The sequence below is a fragment of the Pteropus vampyrus genome, unplaced genomic scaffold (genome assembly GCF_000151845.1).
Source record: "Pteropus vampyrus isolate Shadow unplaced genomic scaffold, Pvam_2.0 Scaffold154, whole genome shotgun sequence".
NCBI lineage: Eukaryota > Metazoa > Chordata > Mammalia > Chiroptera > Pteropodidae > Pteropus > Pteropus vampyrus.
In genome coordinates this window covers 2,416,144-2,431,997 of record NW_011888935.1, presented here as the reverse complement: position 1 = coordinate 2,431,997, position 15,854 = coordinate 2,416,144, and the positions used below count along the sequence as shown (strand labels likewise).

The following is a 15,854-nucleotide window of genomic DNA, read 5'->3' as shown; positions in this document are numbered from 1 at the left end:
AATTCATTGTTCATCCATAAAAATCATTAAGGCCTATATTAGTACTATCAAGATTTGGGACCATTTTTTGGTAAGTGGATTCAGAAGTTTTAGAAGAACTTGTAGTTTTGCAACTGAAAACTAAAAACTATTTGATTTATTAGTTGTTCATATTATCAATATTATATTTTGTTTTTCATTAATTAAGCTAATGATTACTAAAACTAATGATCAGAAGCTATAAGTTATGTGCCTGTCAAAAATAACCTATGCTATATTTATTTATTTGAATTTATAATGTATTTCTTAGGGAAAGGTTTTGTTTATTTAAACTTCTCTGATAAATTTAGCAGTGTAAGAAATAGGTCTTCAATATCACATTAGCTACCCTATAACAATTTCTCCTAAATGTTACTGAACTATGACCAAAACCAGGAAAAATAAATTGAAATGGAAACTAATAGCACACTAGATTTATTCAATATACACCTAAGATGCTCCAAATGGCATTTTCTCTTCTGCGCTGTTCCATTTAAACAATAGCTGTGAGATCTAGATCTTGAGAAAAATGAAAAATAGCATATGATTTGGTAATGACAGAGCTGTTTACATAACCCAGTGAAGACAGACACCTAATGAAACCTGAGTCTCTTAATTAATGAGATGGCGTATTCCAAAAGCAAAACCAGAGTTCATGTGGTAAATAGTTTTAAAAGTCTTCTTACCCAAAAAGCAACAATCATGTCAAATTGGAGTAAAACACTTCAAATTACAGATATTTGCCAGTATCATTCGGTCACAGAGCACAAGGTAATTTAGAAGCAATGATAATACACAGCCAGTCTAAGATACATTTTCAAATACTTTTTGTCCAAAATGTTTGTCAAGACATATCATCCACCTCATCTATTATTTATTACTCCCCGTGACATTATTTTACATGGAACGGACACACGTCATCCCCATGCTCGCATTGGAGAAGCTTCCTCAAGGTGCTGTCAGGACTGTGCTGCTTTGTGTATATGACACAGAGGAAAAACAGCAAGCCCGCAATTTGCAGGGTGGTTAGATAACCTCGATATTATTTTAATTTGTGGCTCATACAGATTTGTATAAAACACTCCATTCTCGGAAAGTTCTTCTCTAATCTTTCGCTAATTTGGATTATTCATCTTTTAAGCCTTTCAGTCTCAATTAATCTGTCAGTGTGATCTACCCATGCACAGTTTGCTGATAATTAATGCAATCCTCTCGTTTTTCTTTGGTTCCTCTCCTCGTTCAGAGCTTACTTTTTTTCAGGCCCTGCACAGTCACTGTTATATATCATCTTTAGGCGCCAGTTCTGATTTTTGTTGTAACTCCAAAATTTAATTTACTGGCCTAAAGTTAGATGCCAAACGCTGAAAACAATCTCTTCATGTATAACCATTTTTTTAAAGTATTTTTGGAGCTCGCCTCTCCCAGCTGATTCATACTATTGTTTCCAATAGCTGTCACCCAAGACCGTCTGTAGGAGGTTTGCTACCCTAAAAAGGATAAGGCAGCCTTGCTGGGCTCCTTTCTCCTTGCCAGTCTGGCGTCCCTTACCTGTTTCTCCTTACTTCAGTAGTAAATCACTCACTCAGAGTCTGCTTCTGGGAATCCCTAAGTCGCCTTCAAAAATAATCGCACGTGGAAATTTTTATTTTCAATAGATGACCTTTACTCTACTCCTCTGCCTCATTCTAGATCAATTCCATCCCCTGTAGCAGCAACAGCAGAAAAAAAGAAAGAAATGTAGCACCTTTGACATCTAATCACTGTCGCATTCGTATAATCTGGTTATTATTTATTTGCTTAAAATTAGAAAAGCAAGCCAAAAGGCACAAATTTTATTCTGTGTTTTCGTACAATAATAAAAGTACTCTATTAGCCTTCACATATAATAATGACTATTTTGTATCAATCTTTTTTTGATATTAGTGTTCTTGGGAGCTATCACGTTGCTACATATAATAAATTTATTAAATAAATCTTGATTATGAAACCCCGATTTAAAAGTTTAGGATATCTTTTCTACTGTGTTGAGGTCACATGATTTTAGCTAGACTTATTAGAAGACTCGTCCAGCCAGATAGCAAGGGCGATCTTTGGGGAAAACATTTTGCTTGCTCTCATTTCAACGAGATGGCAAAGACAGAGACAGCACTGAACCATGGTGCACACACTCGGAGCCTGTCGCCACATGAAGACACCCCGGTGTTCTCAAGCCATTCTTTCCCATCTTTCCATTTTTGAAAGAATTAGCAATTCCACCTTCTAATCGTGCATTATCCCACCTGCAGCTCAAGAACACTAGAATAACAGTCAGGCGCAGATCAAGAGTGATTAACTCAGAAAATGACTAAGAAGTGTGGATCCGCAAGATAGAAAATTGTGAAATATCAAAGCTGTAGCATCTGCTGTCATGGTTTCAGAAAATTTGCAGTCACTTTAAGAGTATTTATTGCTAATAGTATTTTATAATATCTTTGTGATGTCTTTACTATTACAGCATTAAAATATGAGATGAGAAGCAATTATCAAAAACAATTAGTGTTGTGAAAATGATTTTATCGTAGGCTAAAGTAAATATAACCATTTTTGCTCTTGATCTCAAAATACTTGTGAAGTTTTCGTTTAAGTTGCAGTCCTCAAAACTTCAAGCTGATACATGAATAATTTAAAACTGCTGCAAAATGTCACATGCTTACGGAAGTGGGGCCTAGCGATAGGAGCGTAACTCGAGTATTGACTTGCATTTCGTGACAGTCTGAAATAGAAGCTGACTGGTATGGGTTAGAGCCAAAAACAGTGAGCCGATAGCAAACAAGCAATTTTCATTTTCTACCTTTTCTGTGTTAGGTAGCTGCATAAATAAATATGACATGATTCTTCCCATCCATCCAGGAGATCAATTTCATTGGCAAAAGAGACACGTACATAATAGGTTCAACACAACACAAAACATCCTGTAATGGAAGAATAAACCAAATCCCATGGAAACACAAAACGAAGAGCAGTGAATTCCAAACGGAGCTTCAAAGAAGAGGTGACATTTGAGGTGGGCCGTGAAGCAATTACTAAATTATTAGGATAGTTTCTACTTATCAGACTCTGAAAGTTTCTATTTTATGCCCCTTTGCTTCGCCACCAGCCAGCAGACATCGGCATGCGTAAGAGCTGCTCTGAAGTATATTGAAGGAATTAGCGAATAAGATAATCAGCCATTATTCTTACCAATATCTCCCAATGCTCCTATGTTTAGTGTCTCCTAGTTCTAATCTTATTGTTAATACTATTGCTCGGTTATCTTCTTTGAGTAAAAACTGAGCCCGTAATGACCTTTTTTAAAAGAAAGAAAAAAGAACTTTCCACGGACACAAAACTTATTTCATGACTAAAGAATAAACTCTTAAAAGTTTGTACAGCCTGCTGGTCTACCGTCGTCTTTTCCTGTATTTTTTAACAATAAACCTATTCTCCAGTCACAACCAAATTCTACCTCTTCTGTAAGCATGTATTTTCACGTATCAGTCCCTGGGCCCTAACGTTCTTTCTCATACATTCAGGAGTCAACTCCAGCTCAGTCTTCAGAACCAAGTTCAGCGTCTATGGCTACCAGAGAGCTGAACATTTAAAATGCCTCAATTTCTCTGCAATGCCACAGCTTAGAATCTATATGATGATTTCTAAATCAAAATAAATATTCGTTTACAACTTGGAGAACTTACCTAGAGCTCCTTGTTTAAAATAGGTTAAGGCGAGTTTAAGCTTTTAAATATTGGGCTTTGTTATGGAAAGTCTGGCATGGGATTATTTGATTGACATAGAATAATACCAAATAACAGACAATTCATTTATCATTTATAAAAGAACATGAAAATTAGTTGTTCTCTGACTACTTCCAAAATCCACTTTTATGATTTTAAAACAAAATATGTGACTATTTATAAAGATCAAAACTTTTTTTAAAAGTGCTTTTCTAGAAAATGAGATGGTAATTTTAAGTAGCTCTAATAAAAGTAAACGTGCTTAAAAAGCCACGAGAAATATGCTTTTGTATTCTTCAATTATAAATACTTTTAACTATGCTTTTAAAGAGTTTTATATGTTGAAAAATTACGTAAAATCGTTCATTAGAAAACTGATAAATTTCATGAAAATATAACTAAACCAGTTGGATTGTATGGGAATAGAAAGGAAAATCTTATTTTAAATAAGTGAAAATTTTTTTCAGTTACAGTTGACATACAATGATATATTAGTTTCAGGTGTACAACATAGTGATTAAACATTTATACAACTTACAAAGTGATCACCCCGATAAGTAGTACCCATCTGACAACATGCATAGTTATTCCAACGTTATTGACCATATTCCCTGTTGGACTTTACATCCCCGTGACTATTTTGTAACCACCAATTTGACTTCTCGCTCCCTTCACTGTTTGCACCGATTCCCCTTAACCCCCCTCCCATCTGGCTACCATCAAAATATTCTCTGTATCTATGAGTTTGTTTCTGTTTTGTTGGTTTCTTTATTTTTTAAAAATTTCGAATGTAAGTGTAATTATATGGTATTTGTCTTTGTCTGACTCACTTCACTTAGCCTAATACCCTCTAGGTTCATCCATGTTGTTGCAGATGGCAAGATTTCATTCTTTTTATGGCTGAGGAATAGTCCATTGTATATATGTACCGCTTCTTTATCCATTCATCCATCAATGGACACCCAGGTTGCCTCCATATCTTGGCTATTGTAAATAATGCTGCAACGAACATAAGGATTCACATGTCCCTTCAAGACAGTGTTTTGGGTATCTTCAGAAAAATACCCAGAAGTAGGATTACTGGGTTCTTCTTTGTCTCTTGTCATAGCCTTTGTATTAAAGTCTATTTTGTCTGGTAAAAGTATTGCTACCCCAGCTTTTTTTTTTCCGTTTCCATTTTTATGAAATACCTTTTTTCATTCCTTGACTTTCAGCCTGTGTATTTTTCGATCTGAAGTTGTAGGCGGCATATGTAAAGGTCTTGTTTTCTTATCCATTCTTGTCTTATGATTGAAGCATTTAATTCATTTACATTTATAGTAATTGTTGATAGATAAGTAGTTATTGCCATTTTATTATTCACATTTTTTATCTTTTATTTCTCCTTCTTAAAGAAGTCCCTTTAATGTTTCTTGTAATACTGGTTTGGTGATGATGAACTCCTTTAACTTTTTCTTGTCTGGGAAGCTCTTTATCTGTCCTGCCATTCTAAACGATAGCCTTGCTGGGTAGAATAATCTTGGTCGTAGGTCCTTGGTTTTCATCACTTCGAATATTTCATGTCATTCTCTTCTCGCCTGCAAAGTTTCTGTTGAGAAATCAACTGAAAGTCTTATGGGAGCTACGTTGTAGGTAACTATTGCTTTTCTCTTGCTGCTTTTAAGATTCTTTCTTTGTCTTTAACTTTTGTTGTTTTAATTATGATGTGTCTTGATGTGGGCTTCTTTGGGTTCATCTTACTTGGGACTCTCTGTACTTCCTGGGCTTGCATGTCTATTTCCCTCTCCAGGTTAGGGAAGTTTTCTGTCATTATTTCTTCAAATAGGTTTTCAATGCCTTGCTCTCTCTCTCTCTTCTCCTCCTGGTACCCCTATGATGCCAGTGTTGGTATGCTCGAGGCCCCTTAAACTATCCTCATTTTTTTTAGATTCTTTTTCTGGTTGCTGTTCTGATTGGATGTGTTCTGCTACTTTATCTTCCAAATCACCGATTCGATCCTCTGCTTTATGTAGTCTGTTGATTCCCTCTAATGTATTCTTTATTTCAGTTATTATAGTCTTTATTTCTGACTGGTTCTTTTTTATGTTTTTGATCTCCATTTTTATGTTTTCTATCTATCTCACTGAAGTTCTCACTGAGACTTGAGCATCTTTATAACAGAGTTTTGAACTCTATATCTGATAGATTGCTCGTCTCCATTTTGTTTTGTTTTGTTTTGTTTTGTTTTTTGAGTTTTGTTCTGTTTTTTTCATTTGGGACACATTTCATTGTCTCCTCATTTTGGCCACCTTCCTGTGTTTGTTTCTATGTATTAGGTAGAGTTCTATGTCTCCTGGTCTTGATAGAGAGGCCTTATGTAGTAGGTCATGTTGGGCCTGGTGGCTCAGGCCCTGGTCACCTGAGCCGGGTGCTGCAGATGTGTCCTTTGTGTGTGTTGTGTGTGACCTGTTGTAGTTGAGCCTTAATTTCTGTGGGCACATCAGTGGGTAGGATTGCCCCTCAGGCTGATTGGTTGTGAGGACTGCCCGTGACTACAGTGGAGGAGCTATTGTGCAGGGGCTGACCCTGCAGAGCAGGATTCACTTTGGCGGGGCTCTGGTTCCTGCCCAGTCTGCCACTGGGTATGTCTTTTGTGGAGGCGGTTGGGTGGTCCTCTTGGTCTGGCCACCAGGTGCAGACCAAAGTCAGTTGCTGCCTGTACCTTGTCTGGGGCTACTTAGTATGAACTACAAAGTGAACTACAGATGGTTCCCATTTGTGCTGGGCTTAGAGGTGCCTAGGAAAAGCTAAGCTGCGAACCAAGCCCAGCTGCTGCTAGTGCTGGGCTTGGGGCTACTCAGCAAGATGTATGTGGCGTGCTGAGGCCAGATGCTGCTTGTTTGGGGTTTGTGAACCTTTGAGAAATTTTAGGAAAGTCTTCAGCTTGGGCCATGACAGGCCATTTGTATGGAAAAGCCACTGAAAGTGGCTTAGGTGGGCCTGCAGTTTGGGTCGGTGGGGTTTCAGGGAATCACCAGTGCAGGGTGAAGGGTATTAGTCAGGCTGATAGAGACTCAGAAATGGTGGCTGCCTGCATCTGCACGCTGCTGCGGGGAGGGCTCAACAAAGGAACAGCGGCCTCCACCAGCTCTTCCGTCTGGGAGAAAGGTGCTCCTCCAGAGCTCGCCCTGAAGTTAGTTCCTCCTCATATGTCCCTGGTGCCTTTCGAGCTGCTACCCTAATGCTGGAGTTCAGAGCAAGTGCGTTGCTAGCAAGTAAGTCCATGTGCGGGCCCTTTAAGAGGAGCGCCTGGAACTTTGGCAGCCCTTCGTGTCTCTCAGCCACACTCTCCACTGGTTTTCACAGCCAGAAGTTGTGGGGACTTCTTTTTCCAGTGCTGGAACCCTGGGCTGGGGATCCTGGTGTGGGGCTAGGATCCCTTGCTCCTCAGGGGAGACCTCCGCTGCTGAGATATTCCTCTTAACTGCCACACGTGAGTATGGGGACCAGCATGTTCTGCACCTCAGCTCCTCCTACCAGTCTCAACGAGCTTCTTCTGTTTATTGTAATAGGACTTCTGTTTAGCTAGATTTCAGGTGATTCTCGGTGATGGCTGTTCTGTAGTTTGGTTGTAATTTTAATGCCATGGGAGGAGGTGAGCACAGTGTTTATTTACTCTACCATTTTGACTAGAACTCAAGAAAAGTTTTACTAAAAATGGAAATTATAACATTTTTCCTACTAGAATATTATACTTTAATCATAAGTTTAATGCATACTTAGAAAAGTCTGGGGCAATTTTACTTTGTTTTTATTGTTTATATATGGGTTATGCATAATTATGGAGTTTATATATAATTCTAATATAATTTTTCCCAGCGACACACTTTATATCTTTCCTAATTACATCGGTAGCAAAGTTATCTTCAGGAAATCAGCGTCCCATGTCTATGTCTATTATATTACTATTTACACCATTGAAAATAGCCTGTTTTTTAATCACTTTCAAATATTCCTTCCTTTTTTCCCCTAGAATTACAGTATTCCATTAGCTGATGGCACAGGGGTTTTGAGTACTTTTCAGAGTATGGCATCTGTGATATCTTTAACTATGCTTATTAGGCCTTAGAGAGAACTAATTTTCTTGTACAAAGGGAATTTTGAGCTTTCATTGAGATGTTTCCCAGATGCTTTAATTTCAGATACAGTTTAGTACAATTATGGCTGTTTTAACCAGGGATATTTGAGAAATACTCTATATAGCAATATAGAAAAGCACCGAGTAGCCAGTAAACAAAGAATCACAGTAACGTGGTCTAATATTCCATATATCAAAGGAAAATGTGTATCCTGTGATATTAATTACTGTAATTGCTAATATATCACCATTTAGGCAAATAAGTTCAAAGATTACCAGAGTCCTTGAAATCATAAGCATTCTTTGAATCCGAATTAAAAATGAAGCACTATTAAATATAGTGGACACTAGAGTGGAGTGAATAAAAAATGAAAGACCAAATATACTTTATTAAATATTGGGGGGGGGGAAGCTTATTACTCTGCATATTACCGAGAGTATGAACTCATTGAATGAGTTAAGAGAAAAAGGAGATTAAAAAACATTATGAATAATATATTCTAATCATATTTTTAAAAAAGTGACTATGAGGTGTATTATAAAGGGCTGAGAATATTTAGCCCATGTCCAGCCCAAGTACTGTTTTCTCTGGGCTAAATATTTCCAGTTCTTCTATAACAACTCATGCGACATAAGGTCGAGTCCCTTCCATCCTAGTCACAGCCTTCTAGATATACTGCGCCTTGATATTGTCCTGTGAAAGATACGGAACACAAAATGATACCTAAGGTATAGTCTAATCAGCTGCCTGTAAAGCGGCCTGTTTCACCCCATATTTTTGTCTCGGTTTTGTATTAATAGAACCTAGGTTTACAGGGTCTTTTGTGGTAATCATATCACCTCGCTCACTCATATTGAATACAGTTCCCTGAACCTGAGAGATTTTGTTGGCATACAAAGGGTTAAATGTTTTGCCTGACCACGGAATCATGGAATCACCATTTATTATGATTTAATACATTTTTCTTACTAGTTCATCCTGAACCTCATGAAATGGCATATGGGATGCAATATTTGACATCAAAATTTGCTTTAAAATAGTGAATGTTTTAATTAAACATTGTTCTAAGTAGGAAAATAAATTTCATTAATATTCTCGATAGCATGTCTATTCTCTCAATAACATCTTCGAAAAGAGAAATTACACTCTTCGAAAAAGTAATTATAAAAGTTAACACTTACCAAGCCTTTATTGTGAGATGCTATACAATAGATCACAAATGCTTCCATTTTAGAGATGAAAATGCATTCATTTGTAAGATCCTCACATAAAGAAAAATTTCGCATCACCAACTCTGGTTAACCAGAAATATGGTTCACACAAGAGAAGCAAGATAGATGCTAGATTTTTCTCACTTTCATTTTCAGAATAATGAACCTATGTAAACAAATCCAGAAGGTGCCGGAGCGAAAAAGGAGAAACATTCAGATAACAGTTTGCAAAATAAGATGCAGCCTCTGGTAAAAAAAACCAGAAGTGTGTTCCACAGACAAACGAGAGGCCATTTTCTAGAGAAAAATCTTGTTACCCATAGTTCCCATCTCAGCCCATTTCAGTAAATGAGGTTTCCAAATTGTACAGTTTGGGTCAGTCGAGGTAGGTCACAGTGGACTATTTGGACGACAGCATGGCAGGGACAGAGCAAGGAACTTCCTGCAGCGGTTGGCCCGGACGGCGTAAACAGGCGGGCACGGTGTGGGAGACACAGAGTTTGGCTTGTGGTTCTTCCTCCTGCACATTCCCTGCCTCAGATCGGAGCCCTGCTGCCCTTCCGTGGAGCTCTCATTTCACTCAGAGGAAAAGGGCTTTAGAGATAACAAGTCGAGCACGAACGATGTTCATCAATACCGGGTTGTCTCATTCCCAGGGCTTTTCAGAGGGTGTCGGTAAGAGATATCACCATTTTGGGACAAAAAAAATCATGAGTTTATATTATATTTTCAACTCAAAGATTACATGGAAGTTTTACGTAACACGTTGAATCTTAGAGGTGTATTTTAAATCTTATACTGAAAAATCGTAGTTCCTAAATCGTGTTAATATGAATATTTATTTTTCAGAATAATAAGACAATTTCATTATGTGAGACACATTTTAATTTTTCTTTCTTAATAATTATGGATTTTTATCTCGAGGTCATCATTTTCAATAGCTAGTCTCTTGGTATGCTTACACAGCGGTAAATGGAGAAATTGTGAACGATAAGGCTGAACTCAGACCGTACTTGGGAAGTCGTCTGTTTGGTTTGTCGGTTTATTTAACACTAAACTCAACATCTCACATTGCAAGTGGAGTGTTAATATTTACTGAACACCTAAGAAATGCTAGATATTTGCTAGGGCACGACGCAAATATGTACCTTGATTTAATTAAGTATTCCAGGGTTCTGGATCATTTATTCAATAGTTGTACATCTGCAGACTACGTCTCTCTGTAACATAATACCATGTGCAATCTGCGTTCTTCCCGATCCTTTATCCCATACTCAGTTGTGCCAGTTAGACATGAAAAAGATGAATCGGTTTAGCGACGCCGAAAGGGTAAGTCTGCGTTTGACACATTTTCAGAGGAATGAACAACGAGCTCTTTGGGGGCCGATAGACAGGATTTGGTTGGAAGGAAAAGGAAAAGAGTTAGATATTTCAAAGCATAGCTGTTATGTGCTGGAACAACGCAGGTCTGACTAGGGAGGGAGTCCACGAGAATGTTCGAATCAGACATGCTGAGCCTCGGGTTGGTGAGGTTGGGAGACAAGAGAAACACCCCTAAAAGTGTCCACCATTTGTTCATCCACTGGCTCCTACAGGTTGCTGTGGACATGAGTTCATGACTAGGCCACGCTTCTTTCGTGGTCGTATGTATTATTATGTAAAATAATCCCATCGTAATGATTTCAAAACATGAAGTCTTCAGGCATCTGTGTTCTCTGTAATCATTACAATAAGTCCCTCTCCCACAAGCGACCCTCAGCTGACCAGCCCTTCATCTGAGTTAAACTGGAAACCAACTCGAGCCACAAGGCCTTTCAAAAAACAAGAGAGAGTAATTTAAAACGTTGAATTTCTCTTACAGCCAAAATCTTAGTTCAGGTGTTTTTATTGTTTATAGCTCTGAAAGCAGCTAATGGTTGATGCCATTTTATCATGCCTCATGAAAAGAAAAAGAAACAGCCAAGTGAGTTTTACTTTGACAAATGCTTGAACAAAACCTGCCAGAATGCACCCTAAATTGGCAGCAGCTCAGATACAACACCAGGCCGACTCTGAATCACAAAGCCCTAGACGGTGGCAGGTTTTGGGCTTAGTTTCGAGCTTCTCACCCCTCCCAGATCCTCGGCCCTTCCCACAGAGCAGCTGGATGGGGAATCTGGCCCCTGCGGCCACACCTCCTGGCCCACGCCTCCCACCGTACCTAGCACTTTGACGGGTTCGTTTATTCGTTCGACAAAAAATACCTGTGGAGCAGCCACTCCATGCAGGGTGCTAGGATCCAGTGCAGGAAGGTGGACGAGATCCCTGAACTCATGGAGCTCATAGCTGAGCGGGGAGGGCAGGTGTTCAATAACTATGAGGTTACTTATCGAATTGCGAAGATGGTAAGTGCTCTGAAGAGGTGATGCAGCGAAGTCCTGAGAGCATGACCTAGTCTGGGCAGCTCGAGTAAGACTTGTCCAGCTGTTGCCCCACAGAGGTTCTAGAATGTACGAGAACAAGCAAATTATCATTAGCAAGCACTTTTTTTGTGTTCGCTTTGCCTCATACACTCTCAGAAGCATTTTATTAACATCAACTCTATAACCTCCTTAGGAGGTAGATGCTATTATTATCAGCGTTCTCATGTCACGTGGGGAAACTGAGGCACAGAGAGGTTCAGTGACTTGTGCATGGTCACCTAGCGATATAATCGCTTAGCCAGGATTTGGACCCAGGTGCTCTCAGATCCCGTGCTTCACAGTGTCTCTTATACAACCCACACAAAGCACGAGGGGAAGAAGCAAGCACATCGAGGTACAGAATATGCTGTGATTACCTTAAGTTCATGTGTCTTGTGCATCCAATAGCAAAGTTCAATTGGAACCAGGATTACTAAATTCCACCAGAAATCAAAGTGGATCTGAATAATTGGGGGTATATTTTATATTTTTTTCTTACCTAATTTTTCCCCTCACCTCTTTCCATATTCAAGCCAAGAGCCAGCCCTGCGATCTGCTACCTCAGGTCTAAAAAGTAAAGTCACCTCTCTCTTTTCTTTCGAAAAAATGATACAGTTTATAGAGGATGCATAAGGGAGAAAATATTTGCAGGATCAAGCAGAGTTTGAAAAAAATGGGAGGAAGGGAAGGGCTTGCCCCAGGGAGGGAGGTCCGGGGCTGGAGTCAGGTGCAGCCTTTGGGAGCTATCCAGAGGCAGAAGAGCCTGATACAGAAAGGCTTCAAGCACTGGCTGTGATTGGTGAGGAAGGAGGACGGGAAGCATCAGAGGCTGCCAGACTGGAAGGCACAACACGTGGAAAGAGACGACGAGTGTGAATTCAGTAGGGCGCAGTCAGGAAACTCCTGTCTTTCTCTGTGTTTTGGTGGGTGTATTCTCCCTAATACTTGGCGACATCTCAGAGAGATCACAGAGCATTTCCGATCCTTTTCAAGCATAGCTGCAGTCTCATCTTTAGGTAAGCATAAATCTCATTTTAATTTTCTGTTTCAACTAGATCTCTTCCTCCAGCGGAGGTCTGACTCCTGTCTTCGTTTGGGTACCAAGAGTAGGAAGTGCAGGCTGTGGCCACTGCTGCCTTCGTCAACACTCCAGCTTTCAACACCACAGCTGATCTCCTGTCCCCACCGCAGTGTGGAGGAGGGAGGCCGAGAGGAAAGAGCCGAGGCCTGTTTTCTTACCTCTGCTGTTTGTAGTTCCGCCGAACGGAGACCTTCTCCGTTGCAGGCTGTATTTGCTGATGATTTAAATACCCCTCGGGGAGCTCTAGTCTGCACCGTTCTCTAGCGGGACACCTTCTAAATGGCCTCTTTCCATCCCCACAGCTCCGCCCCCTGGGATGATAGCCACGTTCTCCTTCTGCTGTCATTTCGGCAGGCAGCCTCTTGATCTGGTTCAAACATGGCACCCCTCTGGAGTCCGCGTGATGATGAGCAAAATTCCAGAGCCATGACACATTTGGAGGGTAGAGAAGGTTTCTAAGAGAGGCAGTGGTCAAATTTTCCTCCAAGCAAAAATGAAGTCCAGAGTCAGAAATTTAGTTGAGTTATAGAGAATTAGTGGATATTTCTTGCGTGGTTATGTTTGTAGCTTGAGAGTCATACCTGCTAAAAGAGTAAGCCTACTGTATGAATGCTGTCCCCCTGGAATGACACATGGCCCCGATCATCTGTGAATGTAGGCCAAGAATTTTTTGCCCATTGCAATAAATTTTCTTGGACTACCTTAGAATAGTTGCAGAGGAGGAGAGGTCAATTGCCCTTATCCTACAGGAGGCTGAAAGAACAATTTCCTTTCTAACCAATTTGTTACCATGGAAACTATGACATCCAATGAGAAGTGACTTCCGGTTTCTCTTTCCGGGTTTACAGTCGTCTTTAGTAGAGCAACATGGAGAACGAGATTTCTTCCCCTTCTGTCCTCCTCTATCCTTCCTCTTCTTTTGTCCATTGATCACAATTGTCCATAGTTCAAAATCCTAAACTCACTGCTATGACTAATCGTCACAAAGTTGGGTTCTGTTCACCATCTGCTTTGTAGATTTTACCTCGTTCTTGTGGTTCAGGGGACCAACATGTTTTGACAATTTTCTATTCTATTGATCCTCTCTGTTAATTTTCAAGAAAGTTAGCAAGAAAATCCTTTACTCTGTATTGGGGAACAGAATCTGTTATCTGGCATTTATCCAATATTAATAACAGTTCTAAAAGAACCAAATTTCATACTTAAAAGTATCCGATGCCTCTGTGTCACTGGATTCCACTTTACATCTAAAGAACTATTATGTGCTGCCGGGTCAACTTCGACATGCTTAGTTCACAGGAAAAAGAACACAAAGAAAACATGCCTCTGACCTGGGTCTGCAAATCAAAGAGAAGCCAGCACGGCCGGGGGCTCTCGAGAATCACACATCTCCTCTCACACTGGCTTTCTGACTTGTCAGATCTTTTTGATCTTTCAATTACACATCTCTGAATCCTTAGAAAGGTAACAAAACCTAAACCTAGCAAATCTGTTAAAATCTCAAAAAAGAAACAAAAAGACGGAACAGAAACAAACGCCTGTTCTCAGCTCACAGCACAGAATGCAGTTGGGAGAGGATGACATAGCATTTTCAGGTCAATAGTTCAATAGTGCTTGTCTAAGGCTCAGCCCTCAGTTGGTTCTGAGTGCTTTTACAGCAACCCTCAGAGTTCTCTATATGCCGATAGACGCCTATCTAGTGAAACTGGCGGATAAAAACTCTCATTCTTAATATGTGTTCAAAATTACATTTTATGAACTAATCGTGTATTCCAAATCAGCTAATTTTTCCTGATAAAATAGATGTTAGACATGCAGATTTTATGCCATGATCATTTCCATTGATTACTGACAGAAATATTAGGGATCCAATAGTGTGGCATAAAATTAAATAAAACAATTTCAAATGGACGGAGGAGGGCAATGTGTCCTAATGTGAATCATTTGATTTTAGCAAAATCTGTTGCACACACATATTTGCCATTCACAGAACCCCTAGATATTCATGTACTGTGCAAAACATGGTGACGGGCTGAGAAACATCCCATGCTGTTGAATTCGATGGCAATTAAGATGGAAAATCCTGGAAATGGTGCACTGAGTGGGCATTAAACTGGCTTAGATACGATGGCTGGCAGCATCCTGTACTGGGCAGAACATTTGAGTGGGAGTTGTGTTTTTAAATCCCATTCAAGGCAATCCTCTCCCGAGAGGAAATTTCATCTCTTGGTGCCTTAATTTCTCCAGCCTTCGGAGGTGGGAGAAACGTTTGGGAAGAGAGGACATTGGTGAAGATTCCCCAGGCCTTGTTTTCCCAGAGCTTTCTATTTCATGTGAATTCATAACTCGTATATTAATTAGGTAGTTTTAAAACCCACTTGGAGAAGCACATGGCTGTGCCACCCTGAACAAGCCCGATCTCATCTGATCTCGGAAGCTAAGCAGGGTCGGGCCTGATTAGTACTTGGATGGGAGACCACCTAGGAAGACCGGGTGCTGTAGGCGTGAAAAATAAAAAAATAAGGGATTGTAAGCTGACAAGGGCTTTGCAATCTGTGAGGTCAACCAAGGGTTGCCTCGCCTAAAAAAATAAAAATGAAAAATAAAACCCATTTGGGGAATCCCTGGACCAAATATCAAGATTCTAGTTACCCCATGAGGTGATGGGAGTCAGGTAGAGTATAACCCTCCTCTGCATTGTAGTCACATTATATTTAGGTTTCAATAGCCTATATCGCTGCTAACTTTTTGTCAACGTCTATATTTGCATATATTAATTTTTAAGAGTGAAACTTTAAGCTGAGAATTTTGACCTAAATTTGAGGAGACAGGCAAAAATAGGAACTTCTTGGCTGACAGGAGAAGAGCAGAGCGTTCTCAGTTCCGGCCGCATGTTAGAATTACCTGAGACATTTTTGAAAAACTGAATCCTTGGTTGCACTGCAGACCGATGAATCAGACTTGCTTAAGGGGCTCGGGCATCAGCATTTTCCAGAGCTCTCCAGATGTTTCCGAGGTGTAGCTAGAACTGAGTGGCACAGGTGAAGGTAAACCAGCGATGGGTGAGAAGAAGGTGCGTCTTATGGCTGTGGTGGACTCTCGGAAACAGGACAAACAAGCTCTGAGGGGGAGATGGGATTGCCTCAGGGGAAGCTCTGTATCTGGGGGCGGAAAGCATGGCGGACCAACGAGGGCGCCACAGAAGCAAGGGGGTGGGCCACCGAGATCGCCAC

The 15,854-nt window shown here is 40.1% G+C and overlaps 1 pseudogene; it reads left to right on the top strand.

Moving 5' to 3' along the window:
• Positions 1–15,007: 15,007 nt before the first annotated feature.
• Positions 15,008–15,126, top strand: LOC111745427 (annotated as a pseudogene).
• The last annotated feature ends 728 nt before the right edge of the window (positions 15,127–15,854 follow it).